Source organism: Crassostrea angulata, chromosome 1, assembly GCF_025612915.1.
Source record: "Crassostrea angulata isolate pt1a10 chromosome 1, ASM2561291v2, whole genome shotgun sequence".
NCBI lineage: Eukaryota > Metazoa > Mollusca > Bivalvia > Ostreida > Ostreidae > Magallana > Magallana angulata.
This window is the reverse complement of record NC_069111.1, coordinates 12,742,373-12,760,306: the sequence shown is the minus strand read 5'-3', so window position 1 is coordinate 12,760,306 and position 17,934 is coordinate 12,742,373. Positions and strand designations below refer to the sequence as shown.

At 33.7% G+C, this 17,934-nt stretch overlaps 1 protein-coding gene across 10 annotated transcripts in view; it reads right to left on the bottom strand.

Annotated features, from left to right (window-relative positions):
- The window catches only part of LOC128159959 (soluble guanylate cyclase 88E-like), a 38,005-nt gene that overhangs the window by 16,588 nt on the left and 3,483 nt on the right, over positions 1 to 17,934 (bottom strand). For 3 of the 10 annotated variants that reach the window (XM_052823230.1, XM_052823926.1, XM_052823862.1), the window contains 2 exons: positions 10,757 to 10,822; positions 3,802 to 3,973 (listed from right to left, as the gene is read on the bottom strand). The gene's annotated coding sequence lies outside the window, so the exon portion shown is untranslated. Of the gene's footprint in view, positions 1 to 992; positions 1,251 to 3,801; positions 3,974 to 10,606; positions 10,643 to 10,756; positions 10,823 to 11,075; positions 11,250 to 13,697; positions 13,764 to 14,206; positions 14,559 to 17,934 lie in introns of those variants that run through there. The other 7 variants (XM_052823371.1, XM_052823301.1, XM_052823575.1 and 4 more) reach the window with 7 other exon arrangements.

Genomic DNA, 17,934 nt, shown 5'->3' with positions numbered 1-17,934 from the left:
CACATTACGTGAATGGTCAGTCCCGGGGTATTGGCAATACTGCAGCTATCACCTTTATTAGACTTTGATACATGGTTAACAGTGGGTTTTTTTTTTTGACAAAGATTGTGTGATGTTCTTTGTTCGAGTCTCATTTTCATTAGGAGTCATTACATAACACTTATAATAGGTAAAGTGCGTTCGGTTTGCTTCAGGGCCAAAAATAGTGTCTCTGATAATGCTAGTGAGAACGGCATGAAATGTATTTAAAGAAACATAAAACACAATACAAGAACAAACTCAAGTAGAAATGCAATTCCGTTTGATGGAGATATTTTGTGCTTTACCTTCACGTTTCTTAACATTGTGCCTAATTGTATGTTTTAAATTTACAGTGTGGGTGTAAATACAAAGTTGCAATGTTTCAAATTTTGTAAAAACACCCAACCTGTAAATTTGAATTGTTCAAATTGAGTGTCAATTTTATAAAATAACTTGCTTTAAGATATGAAAGTCTTAAAAGTACCTAGATGATGATTTTTGGGATGATTAAAAAACCAAAATATACCAAGACAAACCGGTACCCCTTTTAACAGTAATTACAAACAGAAATGGTGGATTAACCTTAATGCAGTTTTGAGGTAAGCTAAAAGTAAAACCAAATTAACAAATCATAAGATCCGGATTTACATCAACAATCGTCAAGTCAACCCCAGAAATGGCTTTGGCTATACACTTTCACAAGAAAATTGAATCCTACAGGATAATTAGCGCCGTTACTGCATCGAAGCTTCCATCACTTTCATCAATTTTCAGCAATATTGCTTCGAATGATATGAATTTATGGAGCTAGGATATGGTATAATAGTTCTTCAACTAACAAAATTAGGCATTAAAGCAACGGTGCATAAATTTAAGTGAATAAACTGACAGTAAAGTTAAAAAAAAATGTGTCCATTTAATCTTTAAAAAAAAATGTTATATTACGTCACAAAATTCCTAAATCTGCTTACCGATAACTGTATCTATTATAGACGCTCTATCTCCAGAAGATATCTAATGGCTCCTATTTCCTGAACCAAATTGAAATATCTCCACTGACCCTCTTTTGACTTCGTTTTTGTTGAGGGAAAAACCAAACAAAAAATAAAAACAGAAAACAAGAAGCTACAGCTTTTCGTGAACTTCGCTGTGAAGAATCTAAACTTCAATCTCGCCTGAAATTCTTTGACGTGCAAAAATACAGTTGTTGTTTTCTACTTAGCTTTAAAAATACCATCATAGACATTTGTTGATAAAGCCCCTGAGTAGGAAACCAGAAAATAAATTGGAGTATTTGAAGCACTGATTCGGGATCAAAATCTTTACAATGATGTCAGCATATATCAACCACTTCATAACTGTAGAAAAACACACCTAATGATAGGGTTGTTATTATATGGGTAAGGCATATAGGAAATCAATGCATGTACGAACGATACACCAGAATAAAAATGCTACAGTTTGTTAATGTTGTGATTTTCCTCTATTTTAGCCCTAACACATTCACAAGGAGAGTGTATTAGGTACTTTTGTTGTTGTTTTTTAATTCTTTATATCATTTTCTTCAAAATGCTTCAACTTTACAAAGTACTGTAAGTTTGAAGGGCTATAAATTGCGCATTCGAATAAAATGTATGATTTATAAAAATAATGAAGTGTAAGCTTTTTTGATAAAAGCATTGACTTGCTAATTTTTTAGTTCGAACAAAATGTGTCAATGACCGCAGAAACTGTAACATTTTTTACGTAATATATTGTAAATAAGTGCAGCTAAGTGAAGGAATGAAATTAGGATTGTTGTAATTTCTTCAGCAAAATATTTACACAACTTTCCTAAATTACTTTGAAAATGTTAACTTATGAGGACTTGTACCGAAATTGACTCTGATCATTAACAGTCCTTGAGATCTAATGAGACAGCCATTTACTTATGGTATACATGCACTGGACTACAATTGTGAACCGTCAGCTGTTTTTTTTTTATTATTTACAAAAATATGTCTGTATATGTTCGCATTAAGATAAAAAAAATATTCTCCATCTACTCGCCGAATATCGATGTGTTCATCATAAAAATATTCTATATGCATGTTAAACCTGTGTGTAAATTTCTTTGTTTAAAAGTAGAAGAAACAAGTAAAACCTTTGAATTGATTGCAATACTAGCGCCTCCAAAAAAACCTGCCTGGGTCGTGCTTCTTTATAGATTATTTAGTACATCATCAATAACTGAAATAGAATCTGTCCATAATCTGTTTTTTCCTTCTAACATGCTCCTATTCCGTTTATCGAACACGTCCGTTGTTTTTGTCGTACTGCTAATATTTGATATGATGTGATCAGATAATCCTATGTATAAGTAAGTCACGTGGATGCATACTTCAAAGGAAATCAAAACCAGTGTTAGGATTGTTTGTCACAATACAGACTGTTGCATTGCTTTATATACAGGTACATGCATATCCTTGTCATGACTGAATCATTTTGAACAATAGCGTATTGCCAATAAGGCACACCGTCCGTAACTTACTTCGCAAAGTCAATAACTGTTCCCTATCTGTATCAAAATCACTGATTAAAAAAAAAACGTCAATCGCTGAAAAAAAAAACCTAACCCCAGCGCTCACTACACTCTGTATTGCCTTCTGCAATCTCACTTATTCTATTCCTCTCTCAAAGGATTTTAAAAAAGACGACAGGTGGGTCAGGTTCTACCCATCTAACTGTCAATCAGGTTTTTCTGTCCCTCCAACCTCTCCGTCATTTACAGGACCCTGCAGGTCTGTTTGTAGGTTTTACCTTTGTCTTAAGTCATTAATGAATTAAAATTAAGATATCAGTGAATTGACGATTTCGCTGTTTTATGTTAACCATTCACAGTACATGTACCAATATATTTACAGAGTAATTTCTCTTTTATTTACTCATCACCATCGTTGTAAATTCTTGAGAGGAAAAGTTCGTCAAAAGTTTTTCTTTCGGAGAACGTTAAACTTGGTAAGAAATTATGTTTGTTTTCAAATTCACTGTATAAAAGTGAGAGCTATTTAGGACAAAATCACAGAGCTTGTGTAGAAGAGTGCAATAATCCGTACAATAAAGAGACACTATGAATTATGTCAACGAGTGGTAACATTTAAGGTCAAGAATCACAAGCACCTGCTTGATATAATTTCTAAGTATTATACAATACGGAAGCGTAGTTTGAAATAGTTTTTGCTGCATAGATTCCTTTTATCTGTAGTGGTGTGCGTTTACAGAGCAATTCACCGGAGAGCCGGAAGCATATGTAACAATCTCGACGTTTTACGACTTCCAAAAGGGAAATGCGTCTTGCATAGCCCAACGTTCGTCTAATAGAAAATGGTTCTTTTTTATTCAATAAAAATGCAAATATGGAGCAGCTATTGTTATCTTTTATACAAGAAGGGTTGATTTTACTAAACAATAGGATCAGACTCCCCGCAAACTGTCATTTATAAATACATCTCGGAGAAATATGTTGGATTTGGTTCATGAAAATGTCTTTGCAGATGTTACAAAGCATGCATTAATAAGTTATTACTTGACGCAAAAGCATTGTCTCATGAAAAAAACAGAAACAGTTTTTCTTCGATGGAAATGAATAATATCAAAACAACTTGCTTTGTGTCTGAGCCAATTAGATAAATTAAGGACAAACTTCTGTGGTAAACATTGCATAAAATAGGATAAAATCCTCATTTTCCAGAGAGATATATAAGTAGTATACAAGTAAAAACTGAAATATATTTTTCTTACCTGATTCAAAAAGACCTCGCACTGTGTTCACTTGGCGACAATTCTTGGTTGTGTAACAGAGCAGGTGTCCAGATAAATAAGGTTAATTACGACGATAAAGTAACGGTGCCGGACAATCACTGATTAATGTCCAGCGCAGACCGACCACTGTGGGGAAAAGGGACCTCAATCACTGTAATTAAAACAAATGGAGTATAACTTTTTATCAGAAAGGAGAGATGATGAATTGATAGCGAAGTTTTCTTCAAAATGATAGATTACAATGACGTCATAAACTAGCAGACGACGACATGTAGGAATGGAAAAGGTGAACAATTGGAAAGATTGAATCGGGTGTAAAAATCCAACTTTACTTTTTAAAAAATAAATATATATTTAATAATGCCAGTATGTTTATGGCACCATTAAAAAGAAACGTGAATGCTTTCATACATAACTTAAACAACAGCATACTCGCAGACAATAATGACCCTTTTTACAAAACTAGAGTACTAAAGTTTGCTGAGGCACTTAAAAGCCACCTGTTCAATCTATTCGAACGCTATTGGAATAAGATGAATTTTCATACTATGTTTTAATATTAGCTCTGTTTTATTGTAGTGGTACAGATATTTTCAACTTGAATGTGCTTTACAAACTCATTATCACAGAGACAATTTATTTCTGAAATGAAAGTAGTGAATTGCACAAAAAATACATGCAGTTTTTCACCGAATTCTGTCACAAACATCAATGTATGCAAACAGAAAGCAATGCAGGCTACAATTTTTCATGTCAGAATTTTTATCGTAATTTACCTAATACATTTCAATAATGTTAACATTGACATTTTAAATGTTTTCACTCGTATTTAGGAGCTATATGGAAGCCTTCAAGTTCATTTAGGCAGAGTAAAGAATATTGTCGGCATGTATGAAATAAAGTGGATAAAATTCCATAGTACCAAAAAATTGTACAAAAAAACTATCACAAATGTTAAAATGATGTGTAAAAATTGATTTCTTTTTTTAAGCAAATAAAAATTCTACTCAAATTGCTTGAAATTGGGATGACTTGATCATGAAACATAGTTGACCTTCAGCAGACATGAAGTGCGAGTTGTGATGTTTTGAAGCAGAGTTTACGCTGCGCTCTCGGCTAAAGACTTTAATATCAAATATAAGTATTATCATACACTTTTATCAATCGACTTTACACTTTATGATCTTCCTAACTGATCGATTCCATTACACAACAGATATCAATGACTGGGAATTTTAAAGAAAATAATAATTTCCATAGTACGTTTAGGAGATTGGTTGAAAATCAAAGGGATGTGCGTTATCACTCTATAGCTTAACTAGTTACTTACTTCAACAAGCAAGTTGCACTTTTGCATTCTATTGTCAGTGTATTCAGGTCCCCGAATAAATAAAATGTACTAAAAATGTTCCACAAAATCACGCGGTACCGTAGTACTGAGTCGTACGAAGAACAACATGAATAGCGCCAAACTCTTACATATACTTTTTAATGTTTTTCTACGTAAAGATAAAAGAATAACTCTAGACAAAAAACTTCGGTCGACCAACAATTCGTCTCTGATGCTCACAAAGAGAGGAAGTGGATATCGTGTGTAATCCACTATCTGTATACTTTAATTCCCGGTTTCTTTGCCGTTATCAATGGCTTGTTTTCACACAAAACGCCTTTTTGATGACTTAATGTATATCGCTCTTAACGTCGATTATTTGCTATGATAACGACCCTTTTACAGTCTATCAGGCAATCACAACGTTACAATTCACGTATCAAACAAAACCCAGTTCTACAGTTTCTGATTTGCCCCCAAAAGCTTGCAATACTGGTATGTATATCTAAGAAGAAAACTTTAATAAGTCAAGACAATTTTGATGTCGCGATCATCTATTTGCAGCGCGCGTTTGAATCCGTAAATGGAACATAAATAGTCAAGATTGTTAAGATACACGATATCTGAAAGGAAAGATTGAATGGGTATTCAGGTATATGCCTAGTGGTGGGCCAGAAAAATATCATGGTTCGAACCATATTAGAGATGTTTCGACAGAATTTTTAATCAAAATGTGGTTCTTCAAATTGCAAACGCCAGTATCACAATAGCTGGATCCAGATTGTTTAACAGCTATATGGGCAAAATAAATTGGCACCGGCGGTTGTCGTCATTAAAAGGAAAAAATATTGCGATCAATCAAGAATATTTAATGTTATTTATGATACCAACAGTGGGCGAGTTCTTGACAGAATAAAGGAAGAAATATCCTGGTAGACAGAGAAAGATGGCTTTTTCTAGAACTTCAGTGCAACTAAAACACTAATGATTTTCTTTTGGTTTAATTGGGTTTTTTTTGTCATAGTCATTGTCCTTAGTAATAAGTCTTGCTATATATAATCGTTCTTATCAAACGGACAGACCTGTCTGATTTGGTATCACGGATGACCTATAGAATTGGCTTCATTTTACAACCCCTCCAGTCGATCCGTCCGTTTCAGATTCATTCTGTTAATTTTAGAGTACATATGATGTTCAAATCTTCAATAAGGAGGCGTCTAGTTTACAAGAATGTGACTGCGAAATTGAGATTTGACCTGACACACAATTTCAAGATTATTATAAGACGGCGCTTCTGGTAAATTTTAATTCACAAAGCTGTAACATAACCTGTGACACATCATATCCAAGTTAAAGTATTTAAAACTAGTTATGATTGCTGCTAAACTGTGATTTCTTTGATACAAAAGATGCAGATAAGTATACCGGATAAACTTGAAACGTCTAATCCACTATAAAGTTGACAGCATGTCGACGTAATCATATTTCGGATCAGGTATTGTTAAGGTGGAATAACATAAAATGGCTGACCTCTGATCGAAACAACATTTTGTTTTATTAAAAGGATATTATCGACGGTAAAATTAATTACCTCATAGCCAAGTGGATAAAGTGTTGGGCTTGTGATCCGTAGATACTGAGTTCGAATCAAGCAGGGCTTTTGTTGTTACTTACTGAATTGATTTTTTTAGATATTCATTTTTTAACCCCAATTTGCAAATTTTTCGCTTATCTGACATATGTATAGTTTAATTATCATTATATCTTTCATAATCAAATAATTTACAGTTAATTTGAGTGACTTTTTCCAAGTGTGTTATTATGCTCACCCGAAAAATGCCAACGTTGACCAATGTAACCAACCTCATACGTCGTACTACAGTTCCTTTCCTATTAATTTTTAATACGCCAAAATTGAACAAAAATTATCATCAAATGCATTTATGGTCGCAATTAAACAGTTTCGTACGTTTTTCATTGGTCGTTTTGATTTAAGAAGGTATTTTTCTTCACAGTATATTTTATGTAAACAAAAAACATGGCATGCGTGCTATTTGTTTACAATGTACATTACTTTACTCCATTACTTTAGACTTTCAGATTTTGGTCAAGCACCAGAAATACTGGTATCCAGCTTAATCATTCTAGACCTAATCAAAGTACTGAAGAACTGATGGGAGTTGATTTTGTTGATGTTTATTTATTTTAAAATCAATGATATATTATTTTGCATGACAAGTACATGTAGTTTCTAATTTGAATTACGCACATTTTTATAATATGAATTTCTGGACTTTTTCGACAAGAATGTCGAGAAACCTCCATATGAATCATGTTAAATAATATTCAAAGATAAAATTAATTCAATCAAACTATGTATCAGTAATAGAAATATTTCTCGAAAATTGTATGGATCCAAGTAATATTGAACTCTAGTCTCGTTCAACCAAACGCTCGGCTGACACCGTAAATCTCCGACAAGGATTTACGGAGACAGCCGAGCGTCGAGTTGAACGAGACTATATTGAACTCTGGCGTAGGAATACATACGACTAAAAAAAATATTTAAATTGTTTGTACCATTTAAAATCTGACTATTTTCAAGGTATTTATAAATAAGTTTCCTTGAAACACAATGCTTTAGCATACATTACATCGAATTTATCAATTATTTTCAAGAACTAAGTCTTGTCAGCAGCAATGATTTGTGCTGAGGTCCAAACACTGTCGTCTGAGTATCTGCATAGGAGAGTTGATTAAAATCAACTCCAAAAAAGGGAGAAAACAATTGGGAAGTTCTAGACTGAAATCGTAAATCTGTATAGACATTGTGATAAAATCAGGATATAACAACGAAAGGATGGGGTAGTAAAATCCCCATGTTTTGACTTGCGAAGAAGCATTGACCCTTCCTTTGAATAAATTGAAAAAACCTTTAATCATCGATGCTTTGTGTCAAATAAGGTTGCAGTATAACTAGCAGATAGGAGGTCCAAAATGCATGCTTACTTAAAGGTGAGCTAATAGCACCAAGGACTGCAAAGCATTTGATCGAAATTCTAATAAGAGTACATGAAGTTCGAGTAAATGTTAACATGTTCATAAATCCTTGTCTTTCAAGACATTCCTGGGCTTCCCCAATTATCACGAAGGTGCGATAGCAAGAAATTTATTTTTGCCTTCGTGATAAAAAAAAAATCAAATTAAAAAAACACATACAAAATTCGTCACTCACTTCAAATTACCGCCAGTATTCAATATCTCCCAGATAACTCTACTATTTTAACAATCAGCATCTCATAAATTCTGCCAATCATTGGCATGGAAAAATAATTCGTCGTGCATTGGGAACAAACGTATAGTCTTCAAACCACCGTAAAACACTTTTCTCCAATTTTCTTGATATATCAGGGTTTTTTCTTTTAAAACACCAGTTAATATAGTCGTTGGAAGAACGACCTCCTACTTTAACATTTGTGATTTATACAATGTTCGTCGGATGCCAAGTTGTTGCATTCTGAACTAAATAAGAAATTGTACAAAAAACATGATTGTCTCTTTAGTGCATACATATTCCCCATTTGACAATTTTCAGCATAAATAACTCGTGCACAATTTACATGCATGTATGCGTAATATGTGATAAATGTTTCTACGTGTTCGTTACGGTGATTTCGCATTTTGTTGTGAGCTGCAATATTCTTTTTAGCGTCTATCATAATTTTACATATAAATATATTGATGATAGTAAAACCTAAAATAATAAAACAAAATAGAACCTATAATTTATTTTGATTGGCAACTGACCGCCGTACGCAAAATACGAAAGCTTATCGAAATACTCTTTGCAATTTTAGGCATGCAGTTCACAACAAAATTTATATTTCTAGTTCTATTTTTCTTTTCTTTTTTTGTTGCCAGGTGTTATTTGCATGATTAGAGGAATACTGAATTTTTTGTCAGCATCCAATTATCTTATACTCAAATAAAATCAGTTCGAGAAATTCAAAAAAATGATAAAAGAGAGACGACGAAAAGAAAAAAAGAAGGTCGAAATATTGCAAGCTTTATATGTTTTAACACTTAAGTGAGATATTTTCGTAAAATGTATTCACCAGTTCACTAAAATAGGTCACTTAGATGTTTTCAAAATCAAGATCTCAAAAGTATAAAGGAAATATTTCAAAGATACACCAAAGCTAATGAAACACCTTTTTAGAAATGATGCAAAGAGCTTTGTCCAATTCTGAGTTTGTATTAACTTCAATCAAGCGAAGATGACACCAAACGATAGATCAAATCAGTTGTCACCTTTTTTTGGACTGGAATGAAAAGATAAAAGGACATGATCATTTTCTTGCTGCATGGATTTAATCCCATGGGACTAATATCTGCACAACAGTTGGTTCCATCCTTGGAAGAAATAAATCCTGTTACGTTTCCTGGAAATATCTTTGCAGATCTCCAGGGAAATGACATTGATCATACATAATATCCTAACACTTCATTTGATCCACAAAATACCCCTTAAATCAGAAGTTCCATGAACTGAACCGCGTCTTAATTTATCATTAATAGCATTGAGTAAATAAACAAACCGATAGAATTCGTCTGATCTCTGATGGAACTCCTTGTTAATGCCATACAAAACTGCAGTCTATGATACAGATACACGCGAGGTCGCCTAATGTATACTTTGACACAGATATGGTATGAACTATTGGCTGTAATGCAGTACGAAATAAGGAAAGTTGAGTGACCATTATTTTATTATATGCAGAACAGTGTTATCAAGCTGTCCAGACTGAAATAATCCATACAAGGGCCGGCCTCTCTCTCTCTCTCTCTCTCTCTCTCTCTCTCTCTCTCTCTCTCTCTCTCTCTCTCTCTCTGTTGAGGTCGAAGTGTCATTGTATATCGCAACGTGATGACACTGGTCTGTCAGGCTATACACTAATTGGTCGTCATCGACTTCTTTGCCATATTGTTAATTAAATATCAAACCATAAATCACAAACCAAGATCAAATGAATTTTTAAAAAAAATCATACTGAGTGATTTATTTGGCCTCGATATAATTGTAAAAGTAAGCCATTATAAATTTGAACATTGAGTTGGGCTTTGAACTCACTTGTCAATAAACACCTGTCCAGCTGAATTGCTTGTGAATTCAGTCCAACATTTGACAATAGGTCAATTTATATCAGAATGCAATACTAAATCAATGCAACGCACTGTATATATACAGTGCACTATATAACTAATGTGCCATGATGCTACAAAATATTTTGATTTCTCATGCATGCTCTGGGATATACATGTACATAGGTATAGAAAAACAAGGTATCTAGCTCACTAACCAGATTCTATCTCAATTTCGATCTAAATGTTATGAATTAAATAACACATATATACATTTACATACATTTTAACCTGTAACTGATATAAAGGTACCTTGTCATTTTCGCTCTCAGTAGAAAAAAGAATATACTAAAATTGAAGAATATTTGTTAGAGTGAGAGAAAGTAGTTAGAAATATTGCTTTAAAGTTTCTAGTTAAAATACTATTCACAGTAAAACCAAACCACAAAAAATTTTACTCACATGTGAAAGATGTCGTCTGTTCTATGCGTTTAGGTAACTGTCGTCTGCTCTGGAAAATGCCGTCTGCTGTAACGGGAGTCAATATTATCACTAATAGAAAGCACGTGGTACATCGTGACACTAGACGGGGCTTTTCCAGTCGATATGTTTTTGTTTCAAATAACTTTGATACATATAAAATTTTACCCAAAAGCCCCAAAAATATTTTTAATGTTGACAGTACAACAAGCTATAGAGATTAGTTTCCCCTCGTGATGACGTGATGTCGGCCGAGACTGGCATCACAGATCATTTCCTTCTTCAAAGAATACTAACTTACATTTTACGATTTATTCCATTACAGATTCCTGAGGTTTTTAGCAGATAACACAAATATCGGAGGCTGAGAGGCCAAACTTTAATCAGGTTTTTGAAAAATACCATTTTCATCAAACGTCTAATCATAAAACGTCTAATGATTGTTCAACATTTTCTGTTGCAGAGAGAGAGAGGGGGAGAGAGAGAGAGAGAGAAACTCGTTTTTCATATTGAAAGTATATTTCCTGGATGTCTGAATCAATCAAACAGTCGGAGGGTTTTCCTCTCCTGTTACTTCTTTTTCTGAAGGTCCATTTCATGCATTAATGCACCATATGCATCCTTTTCAAAGAACGAACAAGATTAGCCCTTTTTATCAAAGATCTTGAAGGAATCTTGCATAACGAATGCTACCGTATAATTTGGCCTCTGCTTCTCCTGATCTTATACAATTTCCTTTGTTTGGGGAATGTAGGAAGGACAGTACGGAAGAACACGAGTTTCGCTATTTCTGGAAAAAGCCAACTAAAAAAATGCCTGGCTTTGTAAACTGAGATTACCGAGATGTTGGAAGATTATCTTGTCAATCGTTTGAAATGATGGCATCTTGATTTGTCATTGAAATATTGGGGGAGACATATTGATCTATCATAGGTCCGATATCAAACATCACAGCCATCGGCCCAGATGGCGATTTTTCCCCTAGATAGAGAATCTTCCCACAAACACGGAAATATATTTTACTGAGTGTTTCCAGACCCAGATTAAACACTCAGTGGTTATCGATAAAGATATATTATGTATAATCTAATATCTGTTTCAACCCCCCAAAAATACAGTCACTAAGAACAGCGTTAACTGTGAACATATTTCTTTCCATTTGTGTGAAATGCGATAAATAAAGATGATTTATCTTTAAACTCGAGAGTAAAGACGTCACAGGGGTAGCGCCCATTACTCAGCAAAGCAAATAAACAATTATTTTTCAGAAATTTATGTTAGTGAGATGTCAAAATCTCAAGAATATATTTTTTAAAATTGAATACAGGAAATGTTCTTCTAGCTGCACACATACTACGGCATTAAATAATAGCAGTAATATTACAAAACGCAACTCTTACACACACTTTGCATTGTAGCATTACATGCAAATCGTGTATCGAGGGGAAATACTACGTGTAACAAAAGGGCCATGGGCCAAATCGCTCACCTAAGCAACAACAGCCGTACTAAAATCAGCTTTATGGAGTCTAAATTAAGATGTCTGGACAATGTAGTAAAACAGATCCTGTATAAAAAATGATTTTCAATTATTTTTTCAGATATTCTTTGTATGTTAAAAATTGTGCCCCTTTTGTAACTGGGTGATTTCATAGTCATACCACAAACTGAGCATTGCAGTTCTCAAGAAGATCTTAAGATGTTCATACAAATATAAACCTAAATCAAACTTTGAACTCCTTGTGTGCCAAAGAATTGTCCAGTGACCATAGACTTAGTCTAAACAATTAAGAATAATCAAATGTCAAGACGCTTGTATATATAAGTAATGCCAGAGATTATAACATTTGAGTTGTTTAATTAGTTCTTAGTGTATTTACTTCACCAAGATAATTAGATATGCTTTTTGCTAAGTTTCGAAAATGTAAAATGTTACACAAGGACGGACAGAAGGACGCCGGACAAAAGGTGATCAGAAAAGTTCACTTGAGCTTTCAGCTCAGGTAAGCTATAATATGTCCCAAGTTATTGCTTCCATCACTTTTTGATTATTTTTAATATAATTACACATACCTGTGAAAGAAATGCTGTTGAAATCGATAAAAGGGAAAATATCCAAGATATCTTCATTGACAAATTATCATTTTTCTCTCTTAAAAGTTCACAGGAACGAAAACAGATTTCTTACGGAGATTTATAATGGGAAATGTTTACATCTTTTCTCCATTCGGAAGTACTCGGGACACCTCGCACAATTTTTCAACGTTATCATCCGGGCTTATTAATGGCTGATGCAATGCAAAATCTCCGTAGACTTTTTATTTTGGGATGTGTATTGAAACCTGAAGCGGTAGAGGGGGCGTTTCAAAACAGATAATCTGAACATTTTTCATATTAGTGGATGAATGTAATTTGAACTCAAAGGTAGTTATGATTATCAAAATATCAAGCGAAAAGTGGTGGAAGCAAAAACTCGGGACAGAGTATAAAATAGATTTTAAAAAAAGCCGCTAAATACACTTTGTCTAGCCAACACATATATTTAATACTCGTAGTATACCGGTATGTAAAGACATTATATCATAGAAATGCAACTTGCGCACACATTTTACATGTGATTTCATGCATATCCTATGTCCGGAGAGAGAGAGAGAGAGAGAGAGAGAGAGAGAGAGAGAGATGGGGTAAGGGTGCCTAAACCAAATAAATGCGTTGAAAATCAGGAAGTTATCTCTGATTGCTCCTTTATGGCCAACTTCTGACGACGACGACAATCACTAACTATTGCTGCGCATAAAGTGCTCCGTGAAAAAATAGTGATAAAAAACGCATTGCACCTAGAAGTCGCGTTAAATCTAAAGTACATAGGGGCTAGGGTGGTAGTGGTACGAATCCCACTGAACAGAATTGATAGAAAACTCACCCACGTTTCTGTGAAAGATGAAAATGATGTGTTTTGGGATCCAAATATAAACAAGCACATCTCTTCCTTTCGCCGAAAATAAAAAAAAATATATAGAAATACTGGGACACACTTCCTACAAGGCAATACGTATTTCGATATATGTGTACTATTTTGAAATAAATTGCTCACACGAAAATAGCTATCAGTCTGTATTTTTGATACGTTTTATGAGCTGCTTAATTCCTATAAAAATACAAGTTATTATAGATAGTAACAACAGGTGTTTCTCTCGTCCTGTTTGACTACAGCATCCTAGCTTATACAAGCAACAAGGATTCTTTATACTTTGTCTCAAGTAAAGATATTCAATTTAAACTACGACAGAAGAAAAGATAAAAAAAATGATTTTAACCATTAAAATCTCCTCGGCGCATTGGTAAAATGGTATTTACTCAGACTGTCGGTCGTGACAATTTTATCTTACACTAAATGTTTTATCCTCAGCCATAAGCGAGCTAAAAACCTACTGGCAACGTCCGTACCGCACTGTATTGATATCCACTAAGTTCTGCAGCCAGAGAATTTTGTCACTTCGTTTTCACAAAAGGTTTTCATCTGTCCCTCGATCTCTTGAGAATTGGTTCAATCAGTCCATTTATTCAAGAGAACAAAACGAGGCCCCTCGGTAGTTATCGTAGTCAGAAGTGATATTTCAATGCCAATCAACGCGAAATCCGGGCAAGATGCTCTTGATAAATGGAGGGGGTTCTAGTGTGGATAGAGGTCGTTTCTTTAAAAGAAATGATGGGTCGACGTGCCATTCATTACAGCCGCTTTAATTAAAATTCGATATCTGATAGTCCTTCTCAATTAAGAATCTCCGGCTCTGAATTTGAATATAACTGAAATATTTCAATAGCCTTGGTAAATAAGCACGCACCTGTTATTTTGTTTATACGTTAATTTAAAAATATATTTTGGGATATCAAAACAACCTACCTTGTGTGACGGGTACCGTATTATAGTTGCCTATTTTTTATTCTGAATATTTTACAGACATTGAATAATCTACTTATTTATACGGATGTACCAAAACATGCATTAATTGGGGTTTTTTACATTTTGATTTTGAACTTTATTATCGGCTGATTAAAGACAAAAACAACCTTATTATTAACCTGGACATTCCTCAGAAGAATAAACAAAGTTTACCTAATGTAAATAGCCATTACCCAAAAATGTAAAAGAAAATTTAATGGCATAAATATTTTCTTTACCTGGAACAAACGGATGATGATCTTCACAAATAAAATGCATATATTCCTCTAGAACATGCTCCTAGTGCAAAACTTTGGGTGTATTAGAATGGCTGATGTAGGTTCAGACTTCTGTTTATACAATAAACAAAAGTTGTAACGTGGAATATATTTTCTGTTGAAATCTCACAAAAACACTAAGGCCCTCTAGTGTGATTTGATACCGCATCGATACATTCTTAATGGAAACAGGGTAATTAACATTGGTTTCGCCATTCAGAACTCATTCATTCATGTTAGTAGAGTTAATAGTATTCCAAGAAAATTAAAAGTACAGTGGGGCTTTTGGGACGGGATACGGAAGCAATAATTCTTATTACATTGGTGTTAATTAATTTCTCAATAAACGCTTTATAACATGCCGTAGGAGTTTATCTAAATAGTTTCGTTCAGTATCGAACAAATTGCATAATCAAAGTCCATAGGGAAACCTGTCCTTTAAAAAATGAAAGATAATATGAAAAATCATAAAATTTGAAATAATTATGTCAAAATATGCACAAACGAGAGAGAGCGATTTTTTTTACTGAGAAATTGGTTTATGGCAAAAGATGTTTTACTATCTGGAGTTGCTATATGTGATTAAAAAGGTTCCATCCCCAGGCATTCGTTAATTAGTTCGGCAGATAAAATGATTACTTTCCTATCTAAGTGGTTGCGGCAGTCTAAAATACATATAGCTGCCAGTGATTCGACATCTTTGACAGAAGTGGTGAATATACCTGACTAATGTAATTACATTTAACAAAAGCTATCTTATCTGTACCTATAAACTGAAGTATACATCATTCTCGTCCTAATTGCGATCAGAAAAGATGATGCCGTGTTGAAAGCTTGCTCTCAAGGATAACCGAGCTGTAAATTCCTTGAGTTTAAGTATTTTTAGCCTTCATTACATAACCAAAGGAAGAAAAACTACGATACGCACTATCTAACTTCCGGTTTACTAAAAACATCAAAGCGAGACACTGATTAGTAATTTGATTAAATTGTATGGTGTGTGACCTTGCTTAAAATTTGCTGTTTTGCTTTTAATTCTACAGCGTGCGACCTTTAAAAGATATCCAACCTATAAAAAAGATGGGTAGATAAGGCGTGTAAAATGCCCATACACAGTCGGACAAGCTACTGAAAAAATAAAATATCAATAAATCTTATATATTTTTTAAAAAATCATTTAAAACAATATATATTTTACATATCATTGATTTTAAACCTATAAATATGGTCAATGCTTGGAATATGTTGACTCAAACAGGCGTACATGTATCAAAACCTGCAAATGGTGTCATTTTTTAGAACTTTAAGGCATTTTCTTTTATAGAGTGGGTCTGGGCTCCATATTTTTCTCATAGTATAATTAAGGTCTAATGGAAAACAAACCGACTTCAATCAACAAAAACGTGAAGAGATGACCCACTATACATTAAAAATATTATTTTGTATCCTAACAATTGAACGTTTTGAAAAAATAATTCAAGTCCGTAAATTCGTAGCCAAAGTGACACATAATATTTAAAGAGCCAACTTCGTTGTGTCTGAAATGGCTCAGTGGTTAGAGTTCCTGACATAAGGCTAACCTTATATATCTATGGTTTTTATGGTATGGGTTCGATACCACCAAAATTTCAGGCAATATTTTTTTTCGTATTTTTTGTAAAATATATTAAAAACTGAATATAGTTAGAAATTGTACTTTGCCAAACTCGTATTATAATATATTTGAATAGATTTAATTGGGAAAAATAAATTCAAAATTGTATTTCACGACTAAACCGAATGGGCATTTGCGCCATCTTATTCCCCCATCTTCTTTTCAATATATCATGCATAAATACCTATTCGTCTAAAAAACACGTTTATTTTTAGTTTTTAGGTATCATTTTTACTTTTATTAAGAAAACTGATACGTAGTACGCGTATATATAAGGATTTGTTGTTTGTAAAACAAGAACGTTCATCAATATGTCATACTAAGGAACATCCATAGGATAGAACCATTTTAACAGGAGCTTGGACTTTGGGTAGGTGTGTTAAACAGCAACCTGACGTAGGCATGTCTATTTCATTGCTGGGCATTCAGCCACGGCTCTTTGAAATTAACAAGATTTTTCTAGCTTTTGAGCTAAGAGTACGAAATCGGTGCATATTTCACTTGAAACCAGCGTCATATTTAACTTGTTTTGACGCAAGGAAAAGATAGTTACATTCTACCGAAAGTCCAAGGTCTTGTTAAAATGGTTATATATCAATCACAAAGGAACACACATAGGTTATTTGTTTGAAAACTCATGTCATATCATTGGAACACTGTATATGTCATATTTATGAAACAACCATGTATATAGGTCATAGCTTTAGCAAATCCATGCCAGAGATCAAATCTAAGAAATATTCATATGTCATACCGAAACATCCATACATATTAGAAACGCCCACGATATATTATCAAACAGAACATCCACATGTCATATTAAAGGAACATTCACAGACACGTCATAGGAACAGTCGTATAACTTAAAAGTTCAGTAAGTCGTAGCAAAGAAACATTTTAAGGTCAAAGTATTGGAAATCCTAAGTTTATATCATGGGCTTATTAATATGTCATTTCCAAGAACACCAATATATATTATCAACACCCATAGTTTCTCTATCATAGGGACGTATAAAACATTCATAGGACCTATTTCATTTCATAGAAACAACAACACGGCATATCTATGGAACAATCATATGGCATGTGTTCGGAAAACCAATTGGTCATGTCCGCACGGAACACGCAAATGTCATGATCATATCGTAGGACCACTCACATGTTATATTCACGAAACGGGCATAGGTCCTAACTAAGGCAAATCCATATAGATCTATAAGAAATATCCATATATCAAACCTAAATTATTTGATTAATTAAATGCGTCAGAGTAAAAATGGTGCTT